Source organism: Vicia villosa, unplaced genomic scaffold, assembly GCF_029867415.1.
Source record: "Vicia villosa cultivar HV-30 ecotype Madison, WI unplaced genomic scaffold, Vvil1.0 ctg.000133F_1_1, whole genome shotgun sequence".
Lineage (NCBI taxonomy): Eukaryota > Viridiplantae > Streptophyta > Magnoliopsida > Fabales > Fabaceae > Vicia > Vicia villosa.
Genome location: NW_026705027.1, coordinates 1,483,664 through 1,496,767, shown reverse-complemented (window position 1 = coordinate 1,496,767; position 13,104 = coordinate 1,483,664). Strand labels below are relative to the sequence as shown.

At 38.2% G+C, this 13,104-nt stretch overlaps 1 long non-coding RNA gene across 1 annotated transcript; it reads right to left on the bottom strand.

The window, feature by feature from the left end:
- Window positions 1-10,485: 10,485 nt before the first annotated feature.
- LOC131624515 (uncharacterized) lies at window positions 10,486-11,308 on the bottom strand. The gene is made up of 2 exons (XR_009290614.1): window positions 10,907-11,308; window positions 10,486-10,821 (listed from the first exon to the last, which is right to left on the bottom strand). It is a non-coding gene; the product is annotated as an uncharacterized LOC131624515 (long non-coding RNA).
- Window positions 11,309-13,104: the final 1,796 nt, after the last annotated feature.

Here is a 13,104-nt window from a genome sequence, read left to right as displayed (position 1 = left end):
TTTTCGACATAACTGCTATCACGGGGCTTCGACCAACCGGAGAAACCTTTGACCCCAATGTCATGGATACTGATACCATTAACTTTAACGAAGCAACAGTTACTTACACTGCGTTCATTCAACAATATCATGTCGAGAATAATGAGGTAGTCTCGGACGAAGAGCATATTGCTTTCTTAGCATTATGGCTTTCGAGGTGCGTTTTCTGTTCTAGGTCCATATAGGTAGCAAAGAGGTATCTTTGTATGGCCAATCAACTACATGCTGGGAAAAGATTAAACCTAAGCCAGTTAATTTTAGGGTTCCTCTATGAAAACCTTGGTGAGGCAACAGACCTCGTTAAGAGTTATGAATCAGGATCTCTGCTCTTTGCTGGTCCTTTCTGGTTTCTGCAACTGTGGCTCAATGCTACTTTCGAAGCTCACCTCCCATTTCGAGGTATTGTCAACGAAGAAGATCCAAACATAAAAAATCGAGCTGTAGAAGGAACCAGGTTGGCTTTGCTAACTCCTAAAGAAGAAACTGGGAAGCTTCGCGAACATTTTTTAGCATATGTCATGATGTTTGCTCAGTGTTATCAATTTAGCCCTTCAATGGCTCCATTCGTACAAAGGACAGTGGGTCCTGAATGGTTCACTCGAAGGTTTCCAGCAATGTCCCCAGATCAACAAACTGAATCCATGATTATTTGGGAAGCTTTTCTTACCCCAAGGCTATTCTATCACCGTCTTCGACCCTCCAAAGGCCAATGTGTTCTTCTCTGCTACCAACCAAATCTGGTATCGAGACAATTTGGATTGGTTCAAATAAAACCCAAATGCCTGTATGAGAAAAGGAACCATATATGTCTACATACTTTGTATCTAGCTGAAGATGAGTGTGAATCAAAAATTGCCAGATACACTGGTGTTACCAATCTCTCTCCAGTTCCTTTCGAACCTTCCTTTTATTCTACTCCAGATTTCCAACAATGGTGGACAGATTACTACACCATGCAAATCTTCGATGCTGAGAGCCTTACTCGAGAACTAACTGAAGCTTTTGCTGATGTGCAGGAAAACTTTCACAAAGGTACTTCGACTCATATTAAAGAAATCCAAGCCTTTCAAAAATTCTTTGAGACTATTTACAGGCCTGATGATCTTAGTCGGACCGTTCGTGAAGCTGCAGTCATTTTACGCGAAAAGTTTTCTGCTAAACTGGATAAGTTGAAACTGCCCTCGTCTGTTCGACCAGAACTGCGTTATGAAGTGGCTTTCAAATTTAATCCTCCAAAATTCCCTCCACTGCCAAGTGCTGATTTTGATGTGGCTTTAAGCCCTCCTTTCCCAGACTGGTTCGTGTGTGGGAACGCTTTTAAAATTCTTCAGGAAAGCACTAAAAAACGCGCTGAATGAGTGGTCCCGACTAAGCATACCCTGGATACTTTCAAAGGACATCTTCATATAGATCTTGAACATGTTCGTGTCTTGACTCCAATACCTGAAGGTTTGGGTTTAGACAACTTTTGACTAACTTTTCTTTTTTTTTCCGCTGAAATACTGATTCGAGTTTCAACTACAGCCGTTGCTCGAAAGAGAAAGATCAAAGAAGCCGCTGTACAAAAGGATTCTGGAGTTTCGAAGAGCAACAAGACAAGTGGGAGTGATTCTACCCCGACCGGCAAGAAACCCACGGTATACACATACCTTATATTCCATTTGTATATCCTGTGAATAGTACTTACTTTGCTCAATTTATATTCTTCAGACTTCGAAACCTCCGGTACATTCGAAGCGAAAAGCTTCTCAAACAGTTGTTTCAGACAATGAAGACAAATCTCCTCCTCGTACTAGACAAGCCCACAAGAAAAGACAGAAGGCTGTCACTCCTTTAGGAAAAGAAAAGGGGTCTGGATCTTTGAAAATTACATCACCGGCTGATAAGGTATCTTCCGAAGAATCACCTTTAAAAGGTGGTAGTAACGTTCTTGTTGTAGAGAGCCACAACTCGAGTCCAGATAACATTCCAACCAAGGTATTTGGATTTCACAACATAATCATCTCTATAAATTTTAACTTAAACAATTAAGTTAACATTTTACCTTATGATTGTAGGATGATGTTGGCACAGCCACTTTTGATCTCAAAGCCTTCAATCTCACCATCGACCTTGATAATCTCCAAGGTAAGTGCATGTTCTTTCTTATGACAAACAGATTTCTTGCCACCTTCCCATCATAATGTGTTCTAATTACTCAATGCAGACAAATCTCACGTGCTTTCGCCAGTTGTCGAAGACGCTCAGCCCCTTGCGACCATTATTCCTACTATGCCAGTTGAAGAAAGCCATTCAACTGATGATTCTCCTCCTACCCACAAAAGCGAAAATATGGGAGCAGATCGTCAATGTTCAGGTAGTAACAATGTAGCTGGACACCCAACTGGCAGTGAGGATACTGTATCTGAACAAGATGCTATGGAGGAAACTTCCAAACTAGCCACAGCTGGTCCTCACGAAACTTCACCCTTTGGGACCATAGTTTCTCCTGAAACTACTTCGACACATGCCCCAGCAAAGCCTACCCCTTCAGAATTGGAGAAACTTAAACAAACTGACCCCCTCAACTTCCTCAAGGCCATGATGAATATTGATAGCATTTCGCCTCTTGGGCTCGAAGCTTCTTCAACTGTTCAAGTGGAGTCTGGTGACAAAGATGATATTCCTAGTCTCCTTCATCAGATAAAGGAAAAGTTCTTTGAAACCAACCTTGTTGAAGTTCTAAGTGAGGACCCTACTAAATGTCATATCTTAAACCAACTTTTGAAGAAGGTGGATCTATTTCTGGTTTCCAAAGAAGTCTCAGAGGTGATTGTTTTGCTGGGTTCTCTGATCGAACAACTTCAGTCAAACATTCTTCGAAAGCGAAATATTGATGAACAACTTACTACAAAGGTGGCTTCTCATAGTTCTTCTTGGAAAGCTGTTACTGATGCAACGAAGAAGGGCGACGCTCTCAAGCTTAAACGCTCAGAGAAACAAAAAGAGTATGACGAATGTGAGCAAAATATCAAATCCTGGAAGCAGGAAATTACTAAGCTCGAAGAGAAGATAAAAGAAGCTGAATCTCGTCAGGCAACAATTCAACAAATCAATGAGCAGGAATTGACTGAAGTTGCACATTTAGGAATCCAGCATTTCGAAGCTGCGCAGAAACTAGTGCCCGAAATCGAAGAATTGAAGAAACAACAGGCTTTGATTGAACTTCGCATGTCTTCATGGGAGGTTCAGTATTCGAAGATAAAGGACAATCTTCATGGGGATTTCAATTAGTCGTTTCGAACCTTGTACTTCCTTTTGTAATGCGCACTTATTTTGTTTTGTAATCGAATTCCTCCAGGAATATATATATATATATATATATATATATATATATATATATGTGCAACTTTTGCCTTTCAATCTCCCCACATATTTTATTTTGCAATTGTCGTAAGTAATTCCCTAGCACTTCTCCAAACTTGCAAAAATATATTTTTTGTATTGTCACAGTAATTTTAATAAATGTAAGCACGTGACCTGATTATCCTTCGCAACCCTTTTAGCCTAGACTTGACGTTTCTACTCCCTTAGCCGTAACCATCATTAAGTGATGACGTCACTTTCTTCAAAACGTCTCTTTGAGACGTGCGTGCACCAGTTATTCATGATTACATCTCAACTTCCAAGGGCGGGAAACGGCGGAAGCCATAACTTCTCTTTGGAATACCAAACGCAGTCTAATCAATCATTAAAATTGAACCGTTCCTTTATTGCCCCAGATCTATATAAAGGATTAGCATTATACTTCTTTCTTCACGCTTGCTTCAAAACTCTTGTCCAAAACTTCGTTTCTCTTCTTGCATTCTCTCAAACACATAGGCAAAAAAACCCTTTTCAAACTTCTCTTCTCCACATGGCACTACCCCTCACTCACAATAACATTAGGGCTTGCATAAAAAAGGAGTTCAAACTCTCTGAAGAAGAACTTGAGGAAAATTTCATAAGCATCAGTGCCCTTTTTGCTAACCAAGAACTTGATTTCTACTATGAAATCCTAGAGGGACCTGTTTATCCCAACATGTTAGCAGGTTTTTGGATGTTTGCGTCTCTACGCATAGATCCGGAAGGCATAACCACTATAGTCTCTGAGGTTCGAAGTGCTCACATTAGAATCACTCCCTCCACCATCTCTAACCTGATGAGATGCAATAATTCTGGTGAGACTTTTGATGACAATAGCTTCAACATGACTACTCATCTTCTGTTGAGGACTCTTATGGATAACGATCCTTTCAGCGCCAAGGTCATTAGGGTTTGGCATCAACTCCTCGTGGGCAACTTTCATCCACGAAACCATGATCAAAACAGCATCATGGTGGAGGATTTGGAATTTATCCTCTGTGCCCTCCGTGGGAAGAAAATCAACTTCCCTTTAATGATTTTCAAAGGGCTTGTTGAAGCAGTTTCTATGGCTGCTGCTCGTCAAGGGGTCGTAACGTGTCTTCCATATGGAAGGCTCTTATCTTACATATTCCTCAAAAAGGGAATAGTAAGGAGGATGCGTAACTCTGGATCCATGGACATGTTCGAGGCAGAAAGCTTGCCCATGTTGCCCCCAGAGGGTTTAGATCAAAGGATCAACTAGGAGGTGGTTTGTTTTAGGTTTTTATGTTTTGGATTTTGTGACCTTCAATGTTTTGGGAACCACCTTTCCTGTAATGAATGTACTCCTTTGATATTAATGGAAAATATTTTGAAGTTTCTTTGTCTTCTTACTTTATTTGCCATACATGTTTGTTTGAACACAAAGCCATTTTGGTGTTAGTTCAACCATTTTGGCTTACGTAGTATACCTCAATATCTACGTTTTTGCAATCTTTACTTCGTGCATGCTTGGTTTGTACCTTTTCAGATACTTCCCGTTTACTCTTAGGATCCTGCGATCTTCTGCTAACTCTTCTATCTCGTAAGCGTTATTCGAGAATACTTTCAAGATTCGAAAGGGTCCCTCCCAGTGTAGGGACCATTTACCAAGTGTTTGATTCTTTCGATCTATAGGTAAAATAACTTTCCAAACTAAGTCATTATTGATAAACGTTTTACCTTTCACCTTTTTGTTGTATGCTCTGGACACTCTTTCTTTTTATCATGCTCTGGAATTTATCCTCTGTGCCCTCCGTGGGAAGAAAATCAACTTCCCTTTAATGATTTTCAAAGGGCTTGTTGAAGCAGTTTCTATGGCTGCTGCTCGTCAAGGGGTCGTAACGTGTCTTCCATATGGAAGGCTCTTATCTTACATATTCCTCAAAAAGGGAATAGTAAGGAGGATGCGTAACTCTGGATCCATGGACATGTTCGAGGCAGAAAGCTTGCCCATGTTGCCCCTAGAGGGTTTAGATCAAAGGATCAACTAGGAGGTGGTTTGTTTTAGGTTTTTATGTTTGGGATTTTGTGACCTTCAATGTTTTGGGAACCACCTTTCCTGTAATGAATGTACTCCTTTGATATTAATGGAAAATATTTTGAAGTTTCTTTGTCTTCTTACTTTATTTGCCATACATGTTTGTTTGAACACAAAGCCATTTTGGTGTTAGTTCAACCATTTTGGCTTATGTAGTATACCTCAATATCTACGTTTTTGCAATCTTTACTTCGTGCATGCTTGGTTTGTACCTTTTCAGATACTTCCCATTTACTCTTAGGATCCTGCGATCTTCTGCTAACTCTTCTATCTCGTAAGCGTTATTCGAGAATACTTTCAAGATTCAAAAGGGTCCCTCCCAGTGTGGGGACCATTTACCAAGTGTTTGATTCTTTCGATCTATAGGTAAAATAACTTTCCAAACTAAGTCATTATTGATAAACGTTTTACCTTTCACCTTTTTGTTGTATGCTCTGGACACTCTTTCTTTTTGTCTTTTTATCATCTCCAATGCTCGAAGTCTGTCTTTGTCCAAGTCTACTAATTCGTTCATCATCAACTCCCAATACATGTTAGGAGGAATTTCTGCCTGTCTTTGTATCCGAACTGACTGCAAATATATCTCAACTGGGAGTACTGCGTCATGTCCAAATGTCAGTTGGAAAGGCGTAGTGTTTGTAGCTTCTTTTGGAGATGTTCGACAAGCCCAAAGCGCTTGGTCCAAGGTTTTGTGCCAACTCTTAGGCTTTTTTCCTACATGTTTCTTTATGAGACCGATTATTATTTTATTCGCTGCTTCGACTTGTCCATTTGCCTGAGCATAGTAAGGTGTAGAAGTAAGCAACTTGAAACCCATTTCTTTGGCGAAGTCTTGCATCTTTCGCCCAGTGAACACTGATCCTTGATATGTGGTTATACTTTCTGGGATTCCAAATCTGTATATGATGTGTTTCTGAATAAACTCAATCACAGCCTCTTGGTCCATATTCGCCAGCGGTATCGCTTCGACCCATTTTGTGAAATAGTCTATTCCTACTAGTATGTATCTTTGACCCTTAGAGGATTTAGGGTGAATTTCTCCAATCAGATCTTGTGCCCAGCCTCTAAAAGGCCATGGTTTTATTATTGAACTTAACTCATTCGCTGGAGCGTGTTGAATACCTGCATGCTCTTGGCATTCTTGACACCCTTTTGCGAATTCTATGCAGTCTTTTAACATAGAAGGCCAATACATTCCATATCGAAACAGAAGCCATTTCATTTTGTGCCCCGCTTGATGTGCACCACATGCTCCACTGTGTACATTTGAGAGAGCCAAATATGCTTCTGCTTCACCCTGACATTTCAACAAGACTCCTTCAGGAGTTTTCTTGAACAATTCGTTCCCCATCAGAAAATATGATAAAGCTCTATACTTCACCTTTCTATCCGTGTCTGTCGAAGGATCTTTTAGATAGTTCACAATTGGACTCCTCCAATCTGTGTCTGCTAAAGAGTCTATATTTAATACTTCAAACTCTTCTTTGCTGGCAAAACCTAATTGTGAATTCTCCAGGTCACTTGGGGAAAGCTTGGTAGCCATTGCTTTTCCTCTTACTTCGATCAGTTCCTCTAATTTCTCTTTTGATACCCTGTATCCTGAGGGTAACTGTGCCAGATCGTTTGCTTCTTGATTCTTGGTCCTTGAGACGTGATTTAACTCCACATATTCAAATTTTTTAAGCAACCTATTTGCTATGACAAAGTACATGATCAAGTTTTCTTTGATGCATTTGTACTCCTTTGTTAGTTGCTTAATCACTAGTTCGGAGTCTCCTTTAATTTCGACTCTGGTTGCCCCCAATTCTAACAAAGCTTCAAGTCCAGCAATCAGTGCTTCATATTCAACTTCGTTATTGGAGCATAAGGGACCTTCAATCTTGTACTTGAGCTTTGTTGGAATTCCATCAGGAGAAATTATCAACATTCCAACACCAGTTCCCTCTCTATGAGTCGAACCATCGAAGTATAGCTTCCAAGGCTTCAAGTCTACATATTGTTGAGGGTTCTCAACCACTGCATGGTCAACAATGAAATCTGATACAATCTGACCTTTCATTGCCTTAAGAGGTTGAAATATCAGTGAGTATTCAGTAAGGGCTAAAGCCCATTTCCCAATTCGACTATGCAATATTGGCTTTGATAGCATATGTTTGATAACATCACAATGAGACGAAACATAAACATCAATTGGTTTTATATAATACTTAAGTTTGATACAAGAGAAATATAAACAAAGGCATAGTTTTTCTATTGCGCTATACCTAGTCTCTGCATCATTGAGTACTCTACTTAAATAATAAATGGCTCTTTCGATGCCATTTTCATCTTCTTGCGCTAACATACTGCCTATTGTATTATCTGAAGCCGAAATATACAGGCGCATGTGCTTCTTCCCATTTGGGGGAGACAAAATTGGTGGATGGATCAAGTATTGCTTGATTTTATTAAAAGCTTCTTGATGTTCAGCACGCCATTCGAACTTTCCTTGCTTGAGTCGAAGTAGAGGGGAGAAAGCTTGCGTGCGTCCACTCAAATTAGAGATAAACCTTCTCAAGAAGTTTATCTTCCCCAGTAAGGACTGCAATTCTTTCTTCGTGGATGGAGGCTTAGTTTCCATGATAACCTTCGTTTTATTCTGGTTAATTTCTATTCCCTTCTTATGGACTACGAAGCCCAGGAAATCTCCAGCCTGCACAAAGAAAGCACATTTAAGGGGATTCATCTTTAAGCCATGTTTTCTCATTCTTTCGAATGATTGGCTTAGATGATCAAGATGATCGTAATCTGAAACAGATTTCACAACGATGTCATCTATGTATACTTGCATGAATGTTTCTATAATATCATGGAATATAGAGTTCATTGCTCTTTGATAGGTTGCCCCAGCATTTTTTAGACCAAAAGGCATTACAACCCATTCATAGGTGCCTATGGCTCCTGGGCAACGAAAAGCTGTTTTAGATACATCTTCTTCTGCAATGAAGATCTGATTATACCCAGAGTATCCATCCAACATACTTAGGTATTCGAAGCCTGCGGCTGAATCTACTAGCATTTCTGCCACAGGCATGGGATATTCATCCTTGGGAGTTGCTGCATTCAGATCACGAAAATCTATGCATACTCTTAATGAACCATTCTTTTTTATAACAAGTACAATATTGGCAATCCATTCAACGTACCTTGTAGTTTGGATGAACTTGCAACGTAGAAGCCTTTCGACCTCTGCTTTAATCTTTGAATGAATCTCTGGCGCGAACCTTCTAGGAGTCTGCTTTATGGGCTTCTTCCCTTCCTTTATTGGCAACTTTAGTTCGACCAAGTCTCTTCCTAAACCAGGCATCTCGTCATAATCCCAAGCGAAACAGTCTTTGTTTTCTTTTAACAACTTGATAACTCTTGATTTCAACGTTGGGTCTAATTTCGCACTGACGTATGTTATCCTCTTTCGATCCTCGTCTCCAAGATTTACTTCTTCGAGTGGATCTTGGGCTAACATTTTTATGTTTGATGCCATTGGGTCCTTCTCGAATCCCAAGGGTTCTTCGTCATAGATTGCGTCTAACCTTTGACTCGAATCTTCTCCTGAGATTTCTTCGACTTGAACTGGATCTTCAGGTGGTTGGGGGATCATATGTATCCCCGAATCTGTCGTTTCTTCCTTTCTTAGACCTGCATTAACCAACATGTTTGATAATTCGGCTTCGAGAGCTGTCTTTCTTTTATTCTCGGCTATATAAGCCGAAATCTTTTCGAAGAATGATGACTCAGACATCATCAACGTCGTCATCCCAGCCTGTTGGCCGTATTGTTGGATAATGCTCTATTGGTGCGGTATCTTCTGGGCCGTCCATTATTTCCCTATTCCATTGGAACCCATTTGGGTGCAAAGACAAGTAATACAATGCATTCTTGTTTGGGGTGTATATATCTTCCGCAGCATGGCAAGGTCCTATGTTTGCCAAGTTCCTATCGAAGTTAGTCTTATTAACTTGATTAACTTCAGCCATGTAATAACTCTGATCCCCCTCAATATTCTCTACTATGCCATCTTCTCTCCAAATGGTTAACCTTTGATGCATTGTCGAAGGCACAGCAGCAACTCCATGGATCCATTCCCTTCCGAGCAAGAGGTTATAATTTACTTTTGCTGGTATGACCATAAACATAGTTGGCCTCGTGACTGAACCCACCGTTAGATTTACTTGGACAACTCCCAAAGTTTGCCCTATTTTGCCTTCGTAGATAGACAAAACCATGTTATGTGGCCTTATATCAGTATCAAACATACCAATTCTTTTCAGCATGTATTGGGGCATTAGGTTCACCGCTGCCCCTCCATCTACCAGGACTTTATTAATGCCAACATTTTCAATCTTAGCCCTTATGTAGAGTGGTTTCAAATGGTTTCGCATATGTCATACCCCAAAATTTGCCCACACTTTTCAAAAAAATCAAAACTATTTCAAAATTGAATTTTTATAAAATATTGGGTTCATTTACATTGACATCCTGAATTTTATAAATATTCGATTTAAAGTCTATTTTAAAATATAATAGTTTACTCTTAAATTATCTATATTTTAATAAATAGCAAAATGCTGACCGATGTTTCATACACTTTCAATTGGCTTTTTATTTTGAAAAAATAATATAGCACAATTGGTAAGGAAGTAAGAATTGTATCTTCAAGGTCATGGGTTCGAATCCCATTTCTGACATATTTTTTATTTGTTGCTAACTTAGCTTTAATTTTATTTCTACTTATATTTAAAAAATCACCAAAAATAACTTTTTTATTTTATTTAAATATCAATTTTTGTTTTTTATTTCACGCATTTTTTTAATTTTAATTTTTTCTATTTTATTCAAAAATAACAAAAAAGACTTCCCAATTATTTCCAAAACATTTAAACGACAAAATCCTCAAACATACCAAAACAACCTCCAGACAAAAATCTTCAAATATTAAAAGAAATAAACATTGTAGACAAAACTCATAATTTCAATTAATCTGTTGTTCAATACCATTTGTAACATTGTTGTGAGGCTATAAAAACAGAGGAAATAAACCCAAAAAAAGGAGCGAACAATCCTAACCTGCACTACCACTCTCACATTAACCTCTCTCACACGTACATATCTCTAACCTTCATCTACAAAACCAATTTCATAACCTGTTACAATCAACAACAACAAAAAGAGGCACTGTACATACACCAACAATTAACCCCTTTTCCATCTCCCACATGGTAAACCAAAGTCACGGCAGCCTTATTACACCATTCCATCACCGTAATTCACCATTGACACTAACAACACAATCAATACAAAACCTGCAAAAACAAATCTTTATTACAAACTAATCACATAATTCAATTGTTTTCAAGGCATCCAATTTTATCTGTGTATTTCATTAACTGTTAAAAAGCTATTGTGTTACTGTCTTCGTTGTGCAGGAAAAAAGAAGGAGAAGGAAAGTTCACGCAACCACCACATCACCGACCGCCGTGAAACATCCCGCACACCCCATCCCGCCGTTCATAACCGGCCAACCCCGCGATGCGATTCCATCACCGTCGCGAGCGCATCGAGCTTCTGCGCATCGCTCCATTTCGGTAACCTTTTTCTATGATACTTAATATCATGATGTTGTAGCTTATATGGTTGAATAATTTTTGTTGTTGCCATCGATTTTGAAAAAGGAATAGATTTTATAAGCTATGTTTCATGGAAGTTTATTTGCAGTAAGGAAAATAGGAAGAGAAGAGGAAGAAGATCTTATTGTGTTTTGCTCTCTGTACCATTCACTTTACTTAAATATACTCTTGTTTTATTTTATTTTTTTTAAATTGCTAGGTGTCAAATTATGAGTGGTTTGGTTTTTTTTTATTAATATAAAAAAAAAAGAAGAAACAGTCAATGGAGGGGAGGCGTTGATCCTCCACGTTTTTCCTTTTCTTTTGTCTTTTTTTTTTTTAAATTATTAATTTATTTTATTATCTCTTGCTTGTTTTTGTTATTAGATAGATTTTTTTAGTTTAATTCCATTTAATTGATTAGATTATTTCTTAGTTAAATCATTTTCATTATTATTATTATTATAAAAACACAAAAAGGTATTAGTTAATTAATTTCTTTTTATCAATATTTAAAAATACAAAAAATGTTAACATTGTGTACTTAGATTTTTTTAATATATATTCAAAAATACAAAAAATATTTTTTTTCTTAATTAAATACTCACTGTCCCTTTATAATCTAATTTAGATTTTCTTTTGCTAGTCGATAATTGTTTATAACTTTGATATTTTCTCATGTGTCATCACTAACATCTTCTTTTGATTGCGAGGTACTATCTTGAGCAATTGTACTATCGCGGACATTCGCGAATTTCATCCTTGTATATTTACCATTTTATACATTCGCGAATTTCATCCTTGTATATTTACCATTTTATTTTTTACAAATAATGTATCTGCTCATGGTTTGTAATAGCTTAAGTAGGATTTACTTTTCGCACTTCCTTATTATTGTACTCCCCTCCCCGAAGCCTTGTAATAGTTAGGATTTATTTTCTGCTTTTTACTTTCTGCATTATATACTTGTTAGATGTATGTTTAGGATTGTATGGTAAGATTTAAAAACAACTGATAGATCACTTTCAAATCAAAGATAAATAAAAAATAACTGAATTTAACACACGTGATTGTTGCACACACTCACCTCTAGGGTACGCCCCTCTTGGTTGCCTTACGGATAATTATAAAGGTCATGTCCCTCGAATATAGAGGTATCTTAGCAAAACGATGACCCTTGAGTAAAATCATCATAAAAGATCATAGTCCCTCGATGTCCCTCAAGGTTGCCTTCGGTAAATGATCTTGTCCCTCGAAAAATGATGATAGTCCCGCTAAAATGCTAAGGTACCTTTATTTGTTGCCTGTACGACCTCGATGACCCTTCGATGACCCGTACGTCCAATATAAACAAGGACTACCTACTTCTATATAGTATGGATAGTCCTAGGAACTTTAAAAAGCATAGAAAAAGACCAACTATTTAGGGTAGTGCTCTTAATCTGCCTAGCTCAATTAAAAAACATCTTTTCAATACTCTTTCAAAAACTAAGGCTACGCATTTACGCTAAAGTCCTTATGCCCCTTTTCAACTCAAAACAAACAAACATGAGCTAAGCAAATTAAGAGCCCGTAGATAACTACGGATGAAAAGGGTGCTTACACCTTCCCTTTTCATAACTTACCCCCCGAGCCCGTTTTCTTTTTTAAAAGGTCTTTTTCTGTACTTTTTACCTTTCCTAAAATTGGACAAAATAAAAGTCGGTGGCGACTCATGCTTAACCGCGACATTTAAAGTCAGTTCACCGAGTTACAGCATACCTTCATCAGGCCTCTCGAAGAAAGCATTCTGCTCTTCAACTGCACCATTGTTCAGCACATAGTAACACACAGGTCTGTGTTTCGCCATCTCTTCAACGTCAGCCTCTTCACAATCTTCAACTTCAGTTTCTTGATTAAACTCATGAGGGAGTACAGACACAACATTGCAGTTGAGGTTTATAGATGATACCCCATCAGAGTCAAAATCATTTGTCATTC